This window comes from Eptesicus fuscus, chromosome 10, assembly GCF_027574615.1.
Source record: "Eptesicus fuscus isolate TK198812 chromosome 10, DD_ASM_mEF_20220401, whole genome shotgun sequence".
Taxonomy (NCBI): domain Eukaryota; kingdom Metazoa; phylum Chordata; class Mammalia; order Chiroptera; family Vespertilionidae; genus Eptesicus; species Eptesicus fuscus.
In genome coordinates, this window is record NC_072482.1 from 75,055,829 (window position 1) to 75,079,438 (window position 23,610).

The following is a 23,610-nucleotide window of genomic DNA, read 5'->3' on the forward strand; positions in this document are numbered from 1 at the left end:
AACATTTGCTACTTTTGTCTATATAAAAAATTAAACATTTAATAATTCATCTTTTGTAATCTCCCTTTCATTAGTTGTAGAAAGTAAAGGTATCAAAACATTGAAAGATTTTTCTTTCAAAATGAAAGAAAATAATTTTTAAATTATTTTCAGAATAAATAGATGTCAAATGCATACCTTTGGAACAGAGTCTGTTATCTTATTTTCTTTTTTGAAATCCCGCAATACCCTGTTTAGGTATCCCCAAATAGGGGGTGTTATAGGCAGAAAGACCAAAAAAAAAGTGGGAGGGAGGGAAAGAAGGAGGGTAGGGAGAAAGAAAATTGACTAATAAATGACAATGAAATCCTGAGCACAGAGGAAGCTGGGCTGTCACATTCTCAAGAATCCTCTTTAACTCTACACAAAAGAGTTCATTGTTATTTAAATTTATCTTGCAAAGATTCTATTGCAAGCCTGATTCTTAGTTCAATGGGGAACTAAGTCATCAGAGTACTGCCTTCAAGACTCTGGCTTGTCTGTATCCTCAGAGATGGCACTGAGAACTCTTTGGAGTCTTTCAATTAAATTAGGTGTCCAAGGGCTCTCTGCATCCAGGAAAGTTGATTGTGCTTCAAGAGTTGGGCAAGTTCTTGAGAGTGGTGAAGCGTGATCCAGAGCTGCCTGGCTCCTGACCTGAGCACAACCTGGCTGCCACTTGGGTTCCAGACTTTTAAAAATAAATTCATTCGCTAATGTCATCTGCTTTGCTAGGTTTTGGTGAAATGGGCATGCATAAGCCATAATCATTGCCCTAAACAAACACATAAGACCTTCTGTGTTCTCTGCCTGAAGCAATAGTTATCAAAACAGTAATGGTCCACTCCACCCTGGGACATATTTTGTTTGCTGATTGGCATAACTATTTAGCTTTTCTAATTGCTACTTAACATTTGTACCTTGTCATGCCAATTCTCCACAATGAATGATCAGGAATATGTCTTACACTTCTCTTTCTCTATCCCTCAGTATATTAAATGCCTTGTGTTTAAAAGAACTCAACAAATACATGATTTTCTCCATGTGGCTGAATTCTAGAGTTGGAGAGGGAGTGGGGGATTTGAAGGGTTGTTGTTTACTAATAGAGTCTGGACTAAAGGACACCTTAGACCAGTGATGGCGAACCTATGATACGCGTGTCAGCACTGACACGTGTAGCATTTCTGATGACACGCGGCCGCTGAGGCGGTCACATGCCGAGGATGAAACATTTGCTGCTCCTGAGGATGAAACATTTGCGAAATAATGTTTTTTCCTCAAAGTGACACACTACCCGAGTTATGCTCAGTTTTTTGGCAAAGTTTGACACACCAAGCTCAAAAGGTTGCCCATCACTGCCTTAGACCTTTGAACCTAGTTATGTACTCAAAAAGGTTTTGACTAAGTGGTTTTTATTAGTACACCAGAGGCCCAGTGCATGAAATTCATGCATGGGTAGGGTCCCTAGCCCTGGTCGGCCATCAGGGCCGATCCGGGCCTTCCTTCCTGCTGCCATCCAGGGCCTTACTTTGTTCTGCACTGTCCCCTGGTGGTCAGCGCACATCATAGTGAGTGATCAAACTCCGGGTCTGGTCTCCTGGTCGAACTCCTGAAGGGACAGCTTGCATATTAGGCTTTTAGATAGATAGATATTACTGAGGATGATTTATAAAGAAAGATGGATAGCCTGGATGAACAGATTGATGCAAAAGTAAACCTAAAACATGGCTAAAATCAACCTGTGGAGAAGTCTTTCCACAGAATGATGGTCATGCCAACGTTTAAAGGCTCAGCTTCAGTGAAGCCCCAGACAACAATTTGTTATGATTTATATTTACCACCTGCGAAGTCACTGTGATCCAGCAGGTGGCGCTGCCCTACTACAGAAAATTTCCGTTATCTACTCCATTTCCTCAAATCTCACTGGCATTGATCCTGCAAAGGCTGACCCAGAAAACCAAGTTGAATATTTTACTTGAATATTTTACACACATTGAGAGGACCTTTCAGATCTTATCAGCAGTGGAGACTGAGAGAATTGAGCAGGCATCTAGGCCCACCCTTCTTTTCTTCAGGTGAGGACCTTATGCCTCCCTGTCAAGGTCATTCATAAAGTCAAAGGCAGAGCCAGGAGTGAAACGCAGATCTCCTATCACTTCACTGTCCCATCCTGTCTTGGCCTTTAGCATGCCACTTAATAACAGGAATGCTGTGCCATTAACTGTAATGGACAAAAGCTAACATCGAGCTCAATCTGAGAAGCTGCTGCATCCCAAAATAGGAGTGTGTGTGTGTGTGTGTGTGTGTGTGTGTGTGTGTATGTGTGTGTGTGTGTGTAGAAAAGGGATTTTGTACAGTTATCTTTGTCTCATTATTCTGTGCGGCATCTGACCTGTGGTAAGCCCTCAACCAGTATTTTTTTTAATGAATAAAGGATGGAAGAAGATGAAGAAAGAAAGGAATAAAAGAAAGAAGAGAGGGAAGGAGAAACAGAAGGGAAGGAAGGGAGAAAGAAGAAAGGAAGGGAAGGAAGGAAAGGGAATAGAAAAGAGGAGGAGAAGTAGGGAGGAGCAGAAGGAGAAGGGAGAAAGCCCAGTGAGCTTACAGCGACTCTAATTAGCAGTGACATCTGGTAGTTCCTGAGATGGTTCAACCTGGTTTGGAGCATTCTTAGAAATAGGATGTAGAACACTGTCTGGCCAACTTAATTATTTTATTAGCTTTCATTTCATCCTATTTTGACTCAGATGAAAGGGTGGAGATACAATCTGGCAGAGCTGAGCAGGCATCGGGCAGCTTTCTGCTTCCCTCTGCTGACATCATGGAAGCTGCCCACTCACGAGGGCAGATGGAATGTGGAAGTTTTTGGGAACAAGTCCATATTCAGAGTTAGGAAAATTCCAGGAAATTCAGACACATGGTTTTATTAGATTCATGTCGAGAATGAGAATTATTCCTCTAAATTGAAGCAGAGCGTAGAGGCCATGCCTGAGCCAGGAAGTACAGCCTCTCCTATTTTTGACTCAAACACGAATTATCTGTTTTTCTCTCTCATGATATATCTAATTTTAGAGGCAAAGCCTAAATGTCCTGAATTTTATTTCTGTGATTTTCCTTCAAACCCTGTCCATCCATGGAGCAATGTTTTATGCCACTGATAGCCAATTAGGTTATCACAACTTACCTGTCCCATATCCCACTCAGAACCCTGCTAATTGATCAAATACATTGATCTGATGTACTTATTCTTAGAGGATACGCTTGATTTTTTAACACAGGCCTCCTGGAAACATAAGGCTTTAGCTCAGAAGTTACTTCTATTTTTCCAGTGGAGATTTCTGGCATTATATCATGTTGTGGGGAGGTGGGTTTGCATCGCTTCTGTACTCCATTTGGTTGCCTGCCAATCATACCACCTGGGCAGCCATACGTTCTTGCAAATGTATGAAGAGGTTGTATAAGAAAATCATTCATTTAGCAAACATGATTGAGGACCTGCTAGGTGCCAGGTGTTATTCTGTCAAGGCCTAAGGCACAAAGATTGTATAAATGTAGATTGGTGTCTTTAGGGAAGAGCCAGGCAAAGCTTTTGGTGATTATGCACAGTGCTGAGTGCTGAGTGCTGGAGTCAGCAGAGAAGGGGATGGACATCAGGGTTGGACAAGAGGTAGAGTGTAACCACACAGGAGATTCATTTATTTAACATGACTTTTTCCTTAATTCAGGCCAGCCTTGGCAGTCATGACTCACTTGCCTCCTTTCAACCAGATGCCCCCACCATTGTACAAGCTGCATGTCCACTCCCTTCCCTTAGGACATAGGTTCCTGGTCAGCATCAGGCTGTTTTAAGAATAAAGCCTCAGGTCTGTTGATCAAGAAAAGAGAGTTTTGGTCAAACTAAAGATGACATCTTGACCTAAGTTGTGTTTCAGCCCCAGGCCCGAGCCAAAGGACCCTACGGACCACATCCCCATGAAAACCAGACAGAATGACATGATGGCTGGCATCAGGACCTGGCACAATGATCAACTATTCCCTATCTTGGCCCCAGACAGTCAGTAGAGCCCATGATCCCAACTTCCTTAGTCACCATGAGGAATGATTCCCCGCCCCCCTCCCCTGTATAATCTATCCCCTAGAGGCCATCTCAAAGCCAGGTGTTAGGGCACTAGCTCACCTGTATCTCTGGGCCTAGCATCATTTCCTTAAATAAACCTTTACTTTGTGTGCTGAAAACTCTTGTTTGCATTTTTTGGGTTTTGATGTACACAGGCAAACAAACCCCTTCAGTTCAGTAATAGCTGTTCAATGTTGATGGAGAGGAGGAAGAAAGAAGAAAGCATCACTCCCAGTTTCATTTTGAAAACCAAGCAGGTAGAATGAAGAGTGCTAAGCAGGATAGTTGTTAGTGTCACCGAAGGAGGTATGCATGAGGCTGAAAGTAGTAAAGAATTATGAATTTATTAGGTCATCTGGAAACCAGATGGACTGAGTCCCAAAATGGCGTCAGCACCCAGGGACTGAGGAGTCAGAGGTTTTAAAGGACTCTAGGTGGGCTTTTTCAGCAGGGATTTGTCTGGGCAGGTCCAGAGGGGAAAGTTACTGGTCTTAGCAAATGGAATGTGGTCTAAGGGAAAGGTCCTCAGCTGGAATACTGTATGGATTCCTCATGGTTGGAGCAAGTGGTTGCAGCAGAATAATTTCCCTGAGAGACTGGTTGGTGAAGGCTGGAAAGCAGTCCAGAAGGAAAGATGAAAAATTACGTAGAATACAATGGGCCAATAACAAGGATGAGGAATAAGAATGTTAATGGTCCAGCGGCCAATTACAATCAAAGTCCATCCCCTTATGATCTCGATGTTCCCTCTCAGCAGGAAATAACTATGATAGAAATGACCTCCGTCCCTATTACATAAAACAAAAAGGCTGGAATGTTAGGTCTGATCAAGTAATCAAATCGATACCCTGTCCCCTGGAAAACTAACCTTAAGATCATTTCACAACAGACATTCCCTTTCACTTAGACCACATTCCATTTGCTAAGACTAGTAACTTTCCTCTCCAGACTTGCCCAGGATCTGGACCTGCTCAGACAATTCCCTGCTGAAAAAGCCCACCTAGAGTCTTTTACAACCTCTGACTCCCCAGTCCCTGGGTGCTGATGCCATTTTGGGGCTCATCCCATCTGATTTCCAGATGACCTAATAAATTTGTAATTCTTTACCACTTCAGTGACCCTAACAATAGTCATAGGGGGAACCATAGTCACACAAAAATGTGTGTGTGTGTATGTATGTGTGTATGTGTGTGTGTGTGTGTGTGTGTGTTTGTATATATGAGAAAATGTGAGTGTGTTGAGGGATGGGGACAATATATTTTCAGTTTAGGGGATGGATGACCTTCAGTCTAAAGAAAGGCAATCCTTAGGAGGCCTCACTGTTACCAACTGGGAATATAGTACACATCACAATCTTTACCATGGTCATAACATTTCAATTATTAAAAGGCCATGTTTGGGTTTCTCTTTACCCTATAGGAGTTCAAATATGAACAGTTCTTTCATTTCAAACTCCTATGACTATGAAAAACCATACAGATAAGGACCAGAGGACAATGAGCACACAAAGAAAGAGGAACAGGAAGCCTGAGCGAGGTCCTGTGGGAGCCTTCCTCTGCCAACCGGATCACCCCACACTGGGCCAGCGCTCACCAAGGCTATCATGCTGCTCACAGGACACTCATATTTCTTGGTGGCTAGAGAATAACATCACTTGCTTTGTCATCTACAAACATCTGCAAACAAAACTTTTTAACTGGCCATAAGGCATTGCTGACCAGACAGTTCCTTGGGGCTGATGGTCATTTGGGAGGTGATAGAACTGTGCTTGGAGAGCCATTAGAACTTTCTTCTGGCCCGGCAGGACTTCCTCGGTGCCACATACCCAGGAGCCATAAACTTTAAAAATAGTCTACTAGTATTATGCCTCAATCTAAAAAGAATAGTGAGCTGACAAACTGAGCACTCTGTGTGCCCCAAGTGGCTCTGCAGCTGGCTTTGGGCAGTGGGGAAGCACAGAGGGAGTTTGTTGTCTGGAATGCTCTCGGTATGAAGTGCAGGAAACGTGGGCCAGAGTGGTAAGACTCTTCACGGGTCTCTATGGAATCTCGGTCTGGGACTTCTTGACGATAACAAAGAAGCCAAAGTAAAACAATAGGGTCTTGCTTCTTCAGAGAGTCTATACCTCTGGTGGAAAGAATGCAGTGCGTTACTTACAAGGAGTTTATAATAATGAGTGTTTATAGTTGGATCAAATTTAGGACAATCCCACGCCATTTAAGCTATTCAGTGATTTCGTAAGTTTTGGAAACCCTCAATATTTTCTCTTCCTTGGGGAGCATCATTGACATCAGAAGGGTTCTGAGAATCTCTGCAGTAGAGAACTCCCTGGAGGACTTCAGGCTAAACAAACAACAATATGTCCACTGGTGAATGTTTCAGTTATCTGCTCTGAGCGTGCATATCACAATCTTTCTCTTCTACCTCCTCCACAAACCTTTGGTAAACTGAAACTTGTTGACAAGGACAACAGTAGGGTGATCACTAGAGGGTAGGGGGTTGAGGGGTAGCAAAGGGTAAAGGGGCCAAATATAGGTTGTCCCCAAAAATGCAGACACACACTTTGAATAATTATAAAGTCAGTGCTTATTAAAATACAGCTCATTTTCAAAACTGAGCTCTCAGCTGTTAAACTGTGTATACATTTTGGGGGGAAACCGTGTATATGGTGACAAGAGATAATTTGACTTTGATTGGTGGGCACGTAATGCAATGTACACTTGAAACCTATATAGTCTTCTTAAGCAATGTCACCCAACATATTTAATTAATAAAAACAACAACAATGCACTTAACTGCTTTGAGGTGAAGAGGGTAAGTTAATGTTTTGGGGTGAATGTGAAGAGTTACTGGAATATGTCAAATGAAAAGTTTGGTTTTGGGGGATAGATGAGTTCCACGGATGATGCAGAGTGAAAAGTGGGGTAACAGTGAGATATTTGGTCTCTCTGACTCCATCTTAATTTTTGCCTGCACTCTTCCCATGGCCTAATTATTACAGGAATTTCCCAATGCTAATTAGAGGAATTCTGTTTGAGGCTTGAATTTTGAAAAGAACAGCTCCTTCCCAGAAGTTGCCTCTCCTGGTAAGGTGGGGAAATGTGTACAAAATAAGGACTGTTTAACAAAGATTTGCAGGAGCCTCAAGATTTCAAGATTTAGAGATTTCATGTTCTTCCTCAGATCCCTGCTGGTGCTCAGATAGGGGTCATCAATCACCTTTTGCCCCATCCATCTTCCCCTTCCCTTGATTTAAAAGATGCCTGATCTTTGAACTTGGGGAAGATGGATGGATTTGAGGACCCTCTGTGGCCCCCATCTTCTTGATTGTGCACCTTCTTGATCAATAAACCTTCCCTTACCCCAAACTTTGACGTTTTGAATATTGGCCATTTGAAGCATCACACACACAAACTTCTGGACCAGTAACAATGGGAGTTCAAAGGTGGGACATGCAATGGAGGTTCAGTAGATTAAAGAAGTCTTCCTAGATTAACAGCTAAACTAAAACCTGAAGGGTGAGTGGGAGCCATCCAGGTATTCTAGTCACGATTGCTATGCAACAAATCACCTCAAACCTTTGAGTTTTAAACAACCATTTCACTTCACTCTGAACTGGGAGGGTCAGGAAATTGAGAGTGTCATGGTGGGGAGTTGTCACTTGGAGTGTCTCAGGTGTTTGCGGCTAGGTGATTACTGGGCTGCGGTCATCTGAGGGCTAGTGTATTCACTTCCTAGGGCTGCTGTGACAAAGTATCACAAACTGTGTGGTTTAAAACTACAGAAGTATATTTCTCACAGATCTGGAGACCAGGAGTCCAGCATCCAGATGTTGTAGACAGACCCAGGGAAAAGCCCTGAGACTGAAAACCTACCTCCATAAGTGGAAGGCAGGGACAGACAGAAGAAAGAGACAGACACTCTAGTCTGGCTGTTAACAGAATGTATTAAGGGGAACTTACATTCAAGGCCCATCTTGGGAAGTTGCAAGGAAAGTGGATATATCCATGCCACTGGGCTAGTGAGCAACAGGATTCTACAGAACAGGGCAGGATGGAAAGGGGAGCTGGTAGTGAGCCCTCCAGGTAAGGGAAAATGCTTTACATGCTTGTCCACATCAGGACTATAACCTCTTTCAGGAACTAGCACACCATGGGACACAAGGAAAAGACACTCGTTTATGTCAGAAGGAAAGCATTGATTATGATCAGACCATCTCTGAGGGGAATGATGAGAAGCAATGTCTGTTTAGCACAGGATTTATCTCCCGGGTCCAGCAGTGGTCACATCATGGATCAGTCTCTCCTTCACAGAGGGGTATGCTCTTGCTGAAGACACAAGTGAGGGTCATTACTTGCCGCTTCCTAGCTTCTGAGGGCGACTGATCATCCTTGGCTTATAGATGGACCCGTCAATCTCTGCCTTCATTGTCACCTGGTGTTCTCGCTGTCCCTCTCTTCAAGAGTCACCTTCTCTTTGTAAGTGTCACTGGGTACAAATTTCCCTCTTGTAAGGACAGTCTTTAGATTAGGTACCACTCTAATCTAGTAGGACTTCATCTTAACTTATCTCTGCAAAGACCCTATTTCCAAACAAGGTCACAGTTACAGGTTCCACAGGTTAGGACTTGCAAATGTCTTTTTGGGGGATCACAATTCAATCCATACCCACTAGTTAGGGCTGAATGTCCAAGATGGCTCATTTGCAAGGTTGGCAGTGGAGGCTGGCTGGCTGCTAGGAGCTCAGCTGGGCTGTTGACCTGTTGACAGAGAACCTAAGTGTGGTGGTCTGAGAGTAGTTGAATTTCTTACGTGACGATTGACTAACTGCTCACGAGCAAACATCCTGAGAACTGGGAGGAAGCTTCCTGATCTTTCCTGGCCTTGTTTCCAACATCACACAGCACCGTTTCTGACACACTCTGTCGGTTGCAGCTGCCACAGCCTGTTCAGAATCAAGGAGAGGAACATGGGCCACACCTCCCAATAGGAGTGTCAACAGCTTTGCAGATGTGTTGGCGGTGGCCACACCAAGCAAAACGGAATGGTGCTGCTGCTGGCACTGGGGTGAAAGAGAAATGAAGGCCTTCGAAATGACCAGATCAAGGGCACCTTCAATTTGTGTGCAGTTGTCTCCAAAATGGTGCTCAAAGGCTAATTAGTATGAAACTTTAAAGAGAATACACAGAAATGAGATGGGCATGCAATTTATTGTAAAGATATAATTAAACTCAGGAAAAATAACTCTTCCCTCATCCTTTCCCTCAATTTCTTTTCTTTTCATTTCCCTTCCCTTCCCTTCCCTTCCCTTCCCTTCCCTTCCCTTCCCTTCCCTTCCCTTCCCTTCCCTTCCCTTCCCTTCCCTTCCCTTTCTTTTCTCTCCTCTCCTCTCCTCTCCTCTCCTCTCCTCTCCTCTCCTCTCCTCTCCTCTCCTCTCCTCTCCTCTCCTCTCCTCTCCTCTCCTCTCCTCTCCTCTCCTCTCCTCTCCTCTCCTCTCCTCTCCTCTCCATTCTTTCCTTCTCCCTCCCTTTCTCCCTTTTCTCCTTCCTTCCTTCCTTCCTTCCTTCCTTCCTTCCTTCCTTCCTTCCTTCCTTCCTCCCTCCCTCCCTCCCTCCCTCCCTCCCTCCCTCCCTCCCTCCCTCCCTTCCTTCCTTCCTTCCTTCCTTCCTTCCTTCCTTCCTTCCTTCCTTCCTTCCTCTTATGCTTTGGAATCTCCTAAGAGATTAACATTTACCTTTCATAATACAGAATCAAGTTTGGATATGATCCTTACTTAAAATATAAACAAACAGTATCTTAATTCATGAATTAATAAATTGATATTCTCTAATACCTATTATAGCACCAAACAGATACATGCATATTTTAGAGTTAGGCCTCTCTAATCGTAGGCTAGCTATGTTGCTTCAGTTTAAAAACAAAGCTATATAGAAAATCAAAGGATACACATCAAATATTGAAGGTGATAATCTGAAGGAGGTGGCATTCTGGAGTTATTTCTTATTTCCTTCTTTATATATTTTTATAGTTTTAAAAATCACCTAAATAGGCAAATATCACTTTTATTTATTTTATATTTTTATTGATTTCGGAGGGGAAGGAAGAGGCAGAGAGAGATAGAAATATCAATGATGAGAGAATCATTGATTGGCTATCTCCTGCATGCCCCCCTACTAGGGATCGAGCCTGCAACCTGGGCATGTGCCCTTGACCAGAATCGAACTCGGGACCCTTCAGTCTGCAGGCCAACGCTCTATCCACTGAGTCAAACGAGCCAGGGCAACACATATCACCTTTAGATGATAACCAATTAAGTTGTTATTATTCTTATTTTGAATTTTTGCTTAAAAATTAGGGACAATATGTTATCTTATTTTTCAACAACTACAAAGTTAAAACTGTCTTAAATGCCTTGGTGTAATAGAGGTAATTTATTTAATTTCAAACAGAACATGGAAGGTGGTCTGGGGAGCTACTTCACAGCGTCTTCAGGGAAAGCCTCTCAGAAGAAATAACATTTTTGCTGAGTCCTAAGGAAAAAGAAACCAGTTCATGGAGAGCTGAGCCAGAACATTCCAGGCAGAGGACACAGCAAGTTCAAAGCCCTGGGGCTGCCTGTGCTCAGCTTGTGTGAGGGACCCGTAGGGTTCCTGTGGCAGAAGCATCGTGAGTGGTGGGGGAGCACCCGAGGTAAGGATGAGAGGCGTCGAATGACCCAGATTTTCTAAGGCAGGGGTTGATAAGTTTTTCTGCGAAGAGGGGAGATAGTTAATACTTTAGGTTTTGCGGGACTACAATACATACTGTTCAACTCTGCCATCATGTGAGAAGCAGCCACAGACAATATGTAAATAAATGACTGTAGTTATGTTTCAATAAACTTTACTTCTAGATCCTATAATCTGAATTTTATGACATAGTCGTGCGTCATGAAACCTCTTTTGAATTTTTTCAGCTATTTGAAAAAGGAAAATTTATTCTTGTATTACGGGCTGTACAGAGACAGGCAGTGGGTCAGCTCAAAGACCACGATGAGAAGCAAATACTTTTTCTAAGCAATAAGAATTTCTTGAAGCACTTTACGGGAATGTGGAGAGGTGTCTGCAACATCACTTCATTTGTACTTTTACAAATTTACCTTGGGGACTATGGAGAGCAAGCATAGGGGCCATAAATGAAAATGGAGAAACACATTAGGAGGCTGGAGCACTGGACCAGAGGATGGTGGTGGGTGGACAAGGTGGTGGTCAGATCTACGGACATCCGCCTCTGTGCATAAGAGAACTAATGAGGATTCAGACCCTAGTGGGCACCAGGCCCTGGGCTGGGACCTTCCATGCATCTCCTCTTTATTAGAAGCCAAGTGCAAATCGCCATCTTCCCTCAAATCTCCTATTTCCAGCTTTAAAGATTCCTGAAATTCTTGCCATTCTAGGACTGGTTTTCAATAACAGCATTGTCCCCAGAAAGTTCCTGTTACCTGGGAAATTAATATGCTTACAAATTGAAAGAATCAAATTGCTAATACTCTCTAATTTGTTAGATGATTTGCTTATAATATTTGAAAGTAGAAAGTATGAACTGAAACCAATAAATGATGCATGATGAGTGGCTAAAGTAAGGTAGCCAGGGCAAACATGTCCTTTTCGGGGGACGCTATGGAATTGGTGGTGCAGGAGAAAAAAAAGAATTATGAACTGTTATTTGCTGAATTGTGTCCCCCTCCAAATTTATGCAGGGAAGTCCTGACTCCCAGTACCTCAAAACATAACTGTATTTGGAGATAGGGTTTTTAAAGAGATAATCAGGTTAAAATTAAGTCATTAGGGTGGGCCCTGACCCAAATGGACTGGCGTCTTTATAAGAAGAAGTTGGAACACAAACAGGCCTGAAGGGAGGCCCTGTGAAGACACATGGAGAAGGCAGCCGCCTACAAGCCCAGGAGTCATTGTGCAACAACACGGGGGTATTCATTAGCAGGCGACCGTAAATAGGAAGCACAGGTGTGTTTGTGTTCTTAGTGGAGGTACCACTGCTGTTCAGTCATTCCAGGTTTCAAACGTAGATTGGCCACAGCCTCCTGATTCTAGGATGCTGCCCATTGTCCCTGTCTCTAAACTATTCTATGTGCTGGTGTATTACTGCAAATAAAGCTTTAATTACAGCTTGAGGGTTTACTTTTCTCCTTTCTCAACTCAGTTTTATGTCTGCTTAGCAATAAGGGGGGAGGAGGTGTAAAAATTATCTAAAAAGTATAAAACAACAAACACTGTTTAATTTTATGTTCTCTGAATGTATTTCTGAAATGTGACCAAAATTATATAAGCAAATCTTGGAATCCAGAACCTAGGAGACAACCCTTGGAGTTTGAAAGAACAAAGTTGAAAGAGAACAAGAAGTGGAATAGTAAATAGCAGGTATTAAAGGTAGAGTACTCATAACCCCTAATGTGGGCCATGAGGAAAATAGAATAGGTTCCAAGGTGTTTAGAGAAATTCTGGGATGAAAGTACCATAAGTTATTATGAATAACTAGCTAAAATTTAAGTTAATACCAAACCTCTTGAAGTGAAATAAGTGCCAATCATGATCCCCTACATGTTATATTGTTAAGTGAAACTTTAAAAAAACACACCAAAAAGCCCAGTAGAGGCCTGGATAGAACATTGGAAATTTATTCCAACATTTTAAATTGGCATGCAAATTGAGTTTCTGCAATTACATGCTATTTAGTAAGACTCCGTGGTGTGGTGGTGTTCCGAGGGTGAGGCGCTAGGAGCAGTCAGCCCTCTGGGCAGCAATACGGAAGTGCATTGTCTGTAGAGAGTTCAAAAACAATCATAAAACTGAATACAGGTCCGTCTGCTTTTAATCATCTCCACGTGCTAGCAATTCTAAACAATGTCAGCGATGAAATAATCCTTGAAAAACAATCTGTTGTTGGTTTACATTCCAAACGATTTTTATAGTTACTACTAAGTTTTCATAATACGCACACATATGTACCTATATAGGTGTACCTCTATATGCTCCAAATTCGTAGGTATTTCTTAGTTGTCTTTTAATAAACATTGTATTTTACATAGACGTTAATTTGGAGGATTCCCAGTTCTCCCATTGGCTCCTAACACATGTGGGTTTAGCCACACACTTGTTTCTAGAGTAAGTTCATAAGACTTTGGAATTATTCCAGTCACTTCTGACAAAGTCTGTGTCTCCATACCCTGGGGTATTATATACTCCTGCATTTAAGTAGTAGATCTGAGATAATCAGTGGTGGTATGAAGATTACAAAGAGGAAGCAACAGAACTTGAGTGATTTTAATTCTTCAGTCTTTGTTTTTATTTGTGTTTAAATTAAAAACGGTGAAACAGTTTTAAATTTGTGTTTGAAATTAAAAGCAGTGAAGCAGTGCTCACTAGAGGATGTAATATTTTGGTTTGGTTAGAGCAAATTAAATTCCTACATAATATAATTCTCAGGATTTGACTAATATCTTCAACATAGAATTTTATTTTTATTAATTATTAAACTAAAGAAAAAAAATGATGACATAAAGACATTACATTAGTAGTGTGATTTAAAATGCCATGAAGTTTTAACTTTTGTGGATGTTTCAGCTTTATTAAAATAACTTCTTTTTTAAAATAAATCTTTATTGTTGAAAGTATTACATATGTCCCTTTTTTCCCCATTGCCCTATCCCATCCCCCTCTCCCCCAATATTAAAATAACTTCTTATTTTTATTGGTATGATATGTATATTCAAAGTTCAGTAAAATAAAATGTTAACTGTCTGCATTTATTTTCTGTCTATTATTTATTTTATTTTGTATTTGTACTAAAAGTAATTTTGTCATGTGAAGGAGGAGAGTGAAAGACAGTCTATGTTTCAGTGGTTAAATGCACTAGCTGTGTACACTAGGTAAATATGGTAGATAAAGAGGAGAGACTGGTATAAGTTATATAAGAACCACTTATGCCTGCCTTGTTACTTTCATGTTTTATATAATCTTTAAAAAGATCATTCATAATAAGCATCTGTCTGCAGTGGGCAACTTCTCTTGAATGATGGAGCTTAAGAAAAAGAAACTATTTTGTGTGTCAGGTTATTTTTTAAAGCAGAGGATAGAAGACAGAAACATTTCTCACAGGTTTCAGGGAGTATAATCTGTGTTTCTCTCGTTTCTTTCCCCAAGTAATCTTTAAATATAAATTTAGAAGTTAAGGAGTAAACTAAATAATTTTAAAAAAAGAAGTATAATATAGGTCAGGACATGAAAGAAATATCTTGTTATATTACTCGACCATGGTATATTCATTATGTTGATGTGATCAAATACACACTTCTGGGCCCAAGTTAGTTCCTTCTTTCTATCCTTTATGGGTACTGATGGTAATGGATAGAAAATTGCTCAGGTATTGGGACAACCTGATATATTGGTTCAAATAAGACTGATAACTAATCTGATTGCTTAAAGAAGGCTGGTGTCTGTGGTGGGATAATAAACTTGAGAAATCAACTTGGATATTCTTTTCTTCTTCTTGTGACCAAACCCCAGTTTGGCTAAGAGATTTGGGGAATTTGTCAGGACTGTACTTGAGAACAAAGCATGCACATAATTCTGACGCAGGAGAAGGACTGACTTTGGTAGATGATCTGCAATGACACTGAAGTGAGGGCAGATTCTAACGGAAGCTATGTCACCATTTCTGTTGGCCTGGTGATCACTGCCTTAGATTTCATTTGTATCTTCCTTCATTGCTTCCATCCTCTTCCCTGGGCCCCCATTCTGCAACCTGTTCTTTTCCCATAGGCTCAGCAGTGGTGAACAAATTGAAAGAACGCTTGGTAGCTCATATTGAATACAGAAATACAACCAACCTTTCATACTTCAGGTTTACTAGTATACCAGTGAGGTTTATAACAAGCTAAACACATCACTCCTCAGTGGTGTCACCTTTCCCAATATTGTGCAGGCCATGTTTATGTTCCCCTAGGAAGAAGAGGACTTCTCTGCTCTCCTTACATAGCTGTGGTTGTGCTGGTGGATAGTAAATGAGCTGAGGACCCAGCAGTTTTCAGTTCTGTGCTAGCTCAGCAGCAAGGACAGGGAAACCAGTCCCTTGCAATTAGCCACTTTGTGACTTCTATCTGACCCGACGCCTCATCTTTGAAAGGAGCAAGGGCAAGAGCTGTGGCCAGCTTTAGTAGTGGTCAATCTTTTATAAATTAAGATTCTGAGGATCGACGAAATGGAATCTATAGGATGCAATATGGCCTTAGCAGAGAACTAAATAGTGATTTCCCCATCACAGTGTTAAGTAACCTGTGTTACCTTAAAAAGAAATTCAGATGGGAGGTTGCTGATTTTTACATAGTTATGGTCAATTTTTAACGCAAATTAACTCCCAGTCTCAGGCAAACCAAACTTGAAAAATGCCTTTCAATTGTGTAAACATAAAATGTATTAGCCCTGAAGACTTTCTAGAAAACCAACCCATTCTCTTAATTGCAAGCATTGTAAACAAGAAAATAGCTTTCTTTACCCCACAGCTTGCATTTATCAACACATCCTAAACATGAGTGGTGAAATCTGCTTGACCAACTTGAAAGTGAGCGAATTTTCATGTCCTCTCAGGTTTGAGTTGCAGCCACTATATGTACCCTTAGCATTCATGTGACTTGAAATTGACAATCCACCAGGATTGTAAGCAGCTGCCATTTTATTTTTATTTACTAACCATATTTTACTTATTACGGGATATTTTTCTTTGTGAAATGCATATATCTTTTTTTACTTGAGACTTGTTTTTATTTTAGGAGGGCATCTGCTACTTTGTTTAAATCTGGAAGCGATTTCAAGTTAGTTGTCAAAATTTGTCAGCAGCCGTCATTCTCCCTTCTGTTTTCCTGTCTTCCTCAACACTTCTGACGCTGGTTAAGCATTGAACCAGAATCTTCAGGTGGAGGATTCTGGGCCATTCAGCTAAACTTTCCTGTGTAGAAGTAAATTGGCCAAGAAGTGAATGAAGCTTAAACGTCAGGGCCCGCCACTCTTTCCAAGGCTGTGAAAAGTCCCCAAATAATGTGTTTACTTGAATTGTCATAGTTCTGAAAAATGTTCTGATTTTATGTTTTATTTCTTATAAAGCACTCCCACCCCAGACACCTGCAATGGTCTAAGCTTCAAGTCCTACAAAACTTGAGGTGCATCTCTGTCCCTGTGGCTCTGTGGGAGACCCCCAACCTGTGTGTGACTTCCCCTCCTGTAAAGTAGGCAGCCTGGCTGAGGACACTGAGGTGCTCATCCATTCTGTTTCTGCTGTTCCTTTCTCAGGAGCTGAGTAAGATGGACAGACCTAACTTGCTCAGATAGGGCCTGTAATAGTTATTAACAATTAAAAAAATTTCTTCTGTGTATTATGTCGGGTTTTCCAGAGAAACAGAACCAATAGGGTATATATACACACAAATTAGCTCATGCTATTATTAAGGCTGGCAAGTCCAAAATCTGCAGAGTTAATGTCCCAGTTTAAAAGCCACCAGGCAGGAGAATTCTCCTTACTTGAGGGAGGGTCAGACTTATGTTCTATTCAGGTCTTCAAATTATTGGATGCAATCCACTCACACTATGGAGGACAATTGGCTTCACTCATGATATTGATTTAAATGTTCATCTTATCCCAACATCCTCAGAGAAATACCCCCCAAAATGTCTGGCCAAACATCTGGGCACCCCCTGGCCTAGTCAAGATGACATATAAAATTAACCATCACACTCTGCCATCTGAGGGAGCTGTTATTTTCATGACTCTCCTGTTAATACCTGGGTTTATAATAATCCGCTTTTAAACAACTATATAATCAATTCTATTGTCACAGCATTATATGAAAAGTTATTGTATGTCCTATAAGCATAAGGTAGGGAATCAAGGGGAACATAGGGCCTGTCTTTGAAGAATTTGTCCTTTAGGTGTAAACTTACAATAAACCTGCTCATTGAAACAAGTCAAGGAGAATTCAAAGGTGAGGCAATTATTTAGTTCAGCTTAATGCAGAGAGATTCCAGAGCTCTTTCCAGAGAGAAAATTTAAGAAAGACTTTGGGTGATATTTGAAACGAAATTTAAAACAAACATAGCAGTTGACTTGCCTGGGACCGGGAAGTGGGAATTCATGTTAGACATGAACATCTGTAGAGATGTCCAAAGGACACTACGCTGGCCTGGTTGGTTGAAAGGTGCGGCCATAATGGGGCTGAAGAAGCTACTAAAAAACAGGTCCATGGGCTGTGGTTTGGCAAAATAGGAATTCACTAATCATCCGAGAGATGCAAATCAAAACAACAATGAGATACCATCTCACATCTGTCAGAATGGCTGTCATCAACAAATCAATAAACAACAAGTGCTGGTGAGGATGCGGAGAAAAAGGAACTCTTGTGCACTGCTGGTGGGAATGCAGACTGGTGCAGCCACTGTGGAAAACAGTATGGAGTTTCCTCAAAAAACTAAAAATGGAACTCCCATTTGACCCAGTAATCCCACTTCTAGAATTATATCCCAAGAAAACAGAAATACCAATCAGAAAGGATATATGCACCCCTATGTTCATAGCAACACAATTTACAATAACTAAGATTTGGAAATAGCCTAAGTGCCCATCAGCAGATGAGTGGATTAAAAAACTGTGGTACATTTACATAATGGAATACTACACCGCTGTAAAAAAGAAGGAATTCTTACCATTTGCAACAGCATGAATGGAACTGGAGAGCATTATGCTAAGTGAAATAAGCCAGTCAGTGAAAGATAAATAACACATGATCTTACTCATTTGTGGAATATAATGAACAACATAAAACTGATCAACAAAAACAGAACCAGAGTATTAGAAGCATCGAATAGACTGTTCAATCTATGAGGGAAGGTGGAGGGTGAGGGGGTTAGAGATCAACCAAAGGACTTATATGCATGCATATGAGCATAACCAATGGACACAGACACAGGTGGGGGGGCGGTGAGGGCATGTGCTGGGGGTTGGGGGCAGCCAGGGAGAGAGGTCAATGGGGGAAAAAGGAGACTATGTAATACATTAAACAATAAAGAACTTAAATTATAAAAAAAGGAATTTGCATAGTTCCTGTGAGGTTTTGAATCAACAGGTGGCTTTTCACAGCAGAGAACTGATATTTAATGACTTCTACATGGAATAAGAGCTTTGTATAATAAACAGGATTTTCATTGCAGTTGTTTTGCTCTTTTAAAAACCTAGGAGTGTTGTTCTTTTTTAGCCTATGTCTGTCTTTGAAAACTGATTTTTTTTTCTGGGGTTAATTGAGAATTTCCACTTATAAAGGTAGTCATTTTGATCTTAAAATGTTTATGAATCTTATTTATATCATTATGCCTCATGTTGTCTCCAATAACTATGGAATTAAAAGTTTAATTCCCTTCCCAATGTCAGGGGTTTCAAACTCTGCCCCAAGAAAAGCCTCAGGGGAGAGGAAGAATCTTGTTGCACAATTGGGTTTCTATTTAAAAAGTTGTTGGAAGAAAGAAATTACCAAATTTTTTAGAAAGAAAACCACAGCCATTAGGTTAAAATTAATAGTTAAAGAGAAAAACCAAAACTAGGTTAATAAAACTCAGAAAACTGTGTGTATGTGTGTTGAGGGGGAGGACAGAAAAGGAGAGCTTTGCCAAAACATTTGGATAATGAATCTTAAACATTTTACCAATAATAATAATAATAATAATAATAATAATAAAATAATAAATAAAACACAGTAGTACATTTTATAAGTGGTAGAGATACTCAGAAAGTCACAAACCAGCTCTCAACTTGGTGGGTTTAGAAACTGAAGAAATTAATGTTTTAATTTTTCTCATTTCTTTCAGCAAAATGTTCTAGAACACCAAAAGCAAAAATTGGGCCAACTTTATTATTTAACCTAGAATTTAGTTTTCATTATTATTAAGTGGATATTTGAGCCTAGAAAACACAGTACCTCTGAAAAAGTATAATTTACTTCATTCTTTCAAATAAGTCAGTTGCTCCCTCAGGAGCTTGTGAAACAAGACTGTGATGTATTAACAGAGGCTCTAGGATGGAAACTCTAGCTTTCTACACAAATCTGTTGTTTTTATAAGTTAGAATGTTATTTTGATTTCTAGAAATCCATTTCAGATTCTCTCTCAGACTTAATTTCCACCCCACTGCCCCCTGATAAAACCCAAACCCTTTTCAGCTAAATCAGTTGTTGTGAACCAGGGTGGATTATGTCCCCCAGGGACACTGGCAATATTTGGAGACATTTCTGTGTGTGACAGCTGGGCGAGTGCTACTGGTCTAGTGAATAGAGGCAGGAAAGTTGTTCAATAGTCTACATTCCCAGGAGAGTTGTCTTTAACAATGAACTATTTGGTTCCAAATGACAACAGGTCCAAGGTTAAGGAACCTTAGTCTACATAGAACTATCCAGTCTTATTTTGTGTTGGGAATCTAGTTGGTTGTCCATTTTTCAATGCATCCTTTGCTTTAAAAAACGAAAGGCAGCATCTGTGATTTCAGCTGAAAAATATGCATGCAAGTATTTAGCCCAGTTTCGAATTATAAATACCACCTCTCTTGCAAGCACTCTTAAAATAACAAAATCAAATCACTCCAGGACTTGCAAGTAACAACGGAGGCCTTTTTTCCCCCCCACCAGGGAAAATACTGGTTAAGGATCTTCTAAGTAGTGAGAATAGCAGAGTCACGACTACCACATTAAAAAGCAATTAGGAGCTTCACACTTTTCCTTTGCTGACCTTTACTTTGGGATTGTTGACAATTTTCATCCAATACTTGGTAAAAGAAATCATCACTCTGATTCTTTGAAAAACAGGGACCAGCTTACATAAAATTCCACCACCTGCTCCAGTGTAAATGACAACACCTACCCACAAGCCATGTCCTTACAGGATTCAAGGAGACTCATGCTTTGTCCTCTCAGCAGCCATGGCAGCAGCCTCCCCACAGATATAAAATTGGGCGTCAGTTAGTGAGTACTCAATACATACTATTGAGGGGCCAACTTCAGACCCGGGGTGAATTTCTTCCTCGACTCAAATTCCTTCAACTTTAGCAATGATCAACATTTTCTCCTCGTCCACCTGGGCTGCTCCAATAGAAATAAGCTTGCACACATAAGCGGAGAGAGTGAGATGATCATTTTTGAGCATTTGCAGGAAAGGAATGCTTAGAAAATTAAAAATTGTGATTCTTACAATTAACAAGAAAAGATGTTCAAAACAACCCACTGAGAACTATTTGCTTAACTTCAAGTTTGCTTGACCTTGTTTTGACATCATGTGTACCTTCTTATCTGCCTCATGATGAGAGTTTTTCGTCAGCTCCTGCAAAATATTTTGACTACAATGAAAGCTGATCTATCTTGTTTTGCTGAAATGGATTGGGAAACAAAACCATGTGAAAATACTGGGGATAGAAAAGAAGCCTAAATGGATTAGGGTTTGCTTGTCATTCATGAGTTCTATTGAAACAGGTCACCGTTTATAAACCGCAAATTCAAGCCGCATTTAATTCCAAAAGTCTAAGCACGTGTGTGATTTACAGACCTGTTCCCTAGTTTTTACAGTGCGCTCTGGAGTCTCAGAGAAGTTATAAAACAGGGCAACTCCCAGCCTTAGGGACAGGTACAGTATGTACAGCAGGCCTCTTATCCCTTTCAGACCAGGCCAGAGGGTAATGTGACCTCACTGCTATCGATAGCCTTGGTACCGTGAAGGAATGAATGTCCAGAGATCATCATTGGGTCCTTTGATAAAAAGGGCTGAGCTAGAAGAAAGAAATCCTAGTCAGCCCGAGGGATCATGTAATCAGAGAACCACACAGGCAATGGGACTCTTAGCTGTTGGCTCTAAAGGCAGAGTCCACTCAGGTAACAAAGCAGCTTTTTCCAGGTCATCCAATAGGGAAGGGCAGTGCTTGACCCACAGCAGTGGGGCCTAGCGCTAGGTCCACTGTGTAATTAGCTCTCTGTTACTCAGGAACGAGTTCCACAGCTTCTGCACCTCGTTCCTTTCTGCTGCTTGAGTGTTAAGCCAGCTGGGAGCCTAGTGCCTCCTGAGGAACATTGGTTTTCCTAAGAGGTGTTAGACCTCTCGACCCTGGTGATGATTAAAAAGCAAGAGCGAGAGGTACGCCTGTGTTCTTTATTCCTGCTGTGACATTAAGACAATCTTTTCTATCTTAATGATAGACCAGTGATGTTTAATGAAGACCGGTGACGTTCTGGAATTTTTATTCAATTCTCAACTCCCTTACTGGTCAGCAGCAGCCCAGCAGGCCAGACATTGTCACTTACCTTCCTTTCTTGGACCAGTCAGACTGTGCAAACGTGCTTATTCCCAGAGGCTGCGCCTTAGAAGTAGTTTGTTAAAGGTCACGAGATATTGAATGAATGAGTCAAGATTCTGCAGTTTCAAATATGTTAAGAGGCTAAATCTCAGGTTAAGTATTCTTACCACTCACAGAACAAAAGCACACACAAGGGGCTCAAGGAAAGATTTAGAGATGATGGATATGTTTAGTACCTTGACTATGGTGATGGTATCAGGGGTGTATGCATCTGTCCAAACTCATCAAGATGTATGTTCATAACGAGTGTAATTTTGGGCATATCAAATACACCCCAATAAAGCTTTTTTTTTTTCTATGTCTCTAAACAACGCTTTCTTTTTACAACTCTTTTTTTCCAGCTTTATTGAGATATAGTTGACACCGTAACATTGTGTAAGTTTAAGGTGTACAACAATAAAGCTTTGAAAAGAAAAAGAAAATTAAAAGATAAGCATAAACTAAGATTCTATATTAGCAATAAATATATCTGTCTAAATACTTGTATCCAGAACATACAAATAACTCCAATTTAACAAACAAACAAAAAAACCCAGCCCATTAAAATATGCAAAAAACAGACACGTCAAAAAAAGACATAACATATATTAAGAAAGATAAACAACCTGGGAAAAAAATATTTGCTCTAGGTGTTTGGGTCCAAGTTTACAACTCTTTTTACTACACTGTTCTGAACAAAGTAATCTAGTCCCACAATTCTGCAGTGTGAATAATTATCATAATAAAACAATATTAACAAATAAGTTGTAATACCCAGGTGTCCAAAAGATTCAGCCATAAAATATAAATTGAGTTTAGCGTGGTTTCTATGAACATGTATCTTTAACGGGCTTTTCTAAAACTAGGCCCCGAATTGATTATCATGGGCAGATTGGTGGGTTGTTCCCGTGGCCACTTGGAAAGTCCACAGGGCAATGCTCCCTTCTTCTGTGAACTCATGGCTGGACATGCAGATCCACTTCTAGCCACATGCAGTCCACCCTTCCCTTCCAGCCTGAGCTTCTCCATCAGCAGTGTTTGCTACAAGATCTCAGGAATCCGAGAAACTAAGAAAATGTTCCTTTGTTTCTTCTCAGACTGGGAATGGGTACAAGACGTTGTTTACTCTGCATTATTCATCTGTAAGAGCAGCGTTGGAATTTTCTTCTTCATAAGCAATTAAATAGCACCCCTTAGGCTAGAATACCCCTTGGTCTCAGCCCAGGGGAGTTCTTAGCCTGGGGCTTCCGTAAGCTCCAGGGGCAATTTGTCATCCCTTGAAGACACTTCTGTCCTAAGTCTCCTCCTAGAGTCCCCCGTCAGGGGAGATAATCAGTTGGTAATGGGACTTAGTCATCAGGAGTACTCTGCCGATCTTTGTAGACAAGAGGATGGAGCAGGAGGCCTGCTGCTTTGTGCCTCTGCTGTGTTCCGTGGGATGCAAAAGGAGCTTCAAAGCTTAGAATGTTTCAAAACCCCCATCAAGCCGAGCCTCCTCCTGGCAGCCTCTTGAGAGAAACTAATAAAATGGTGCAAGCAAGTGCAGCTGATGCTTGATTACTGGGGCTGGGGAGGGTGCTGGGATCCTGTTATTTTGCTTGTGAAGTGAAGAAGCCTCTCTCCTAGCGTGTCTTCTTTGCAAAAGGCCACAGATTTCAAGGTTCCATTTACATACATAAAATGTCCCAAATAGGTAAATTCGCAGAGACAGGAAGTGGGTAAAGTAGGTGTGAGAGGATGGGGGAGGGGAGTGGGGTGTGACTATTGGGTAGGATTTCTTTTGGGGGGTGATAAAAAACCTTCTGGATTGGATAGTGGTGATGGCTGTACAACATAGCAAATATACTACAAATACTGAATTGGATACTTTAAAAGGATGAGTTTTATATTATGTCACTTATATAGCAACAGAAAAATTAATGTATTAATGTACCGATCTGTCATCTTAAGAGAAGGACTGGTGAATAGTGGCCTTGGAGGTGTGGCCGGTCCTGCAATGCTCTCGATGATAATAACGGCAGCTCATGCTCATTGTGTACCAGCCATTGTGCTAAGGACCCTGACATGTGT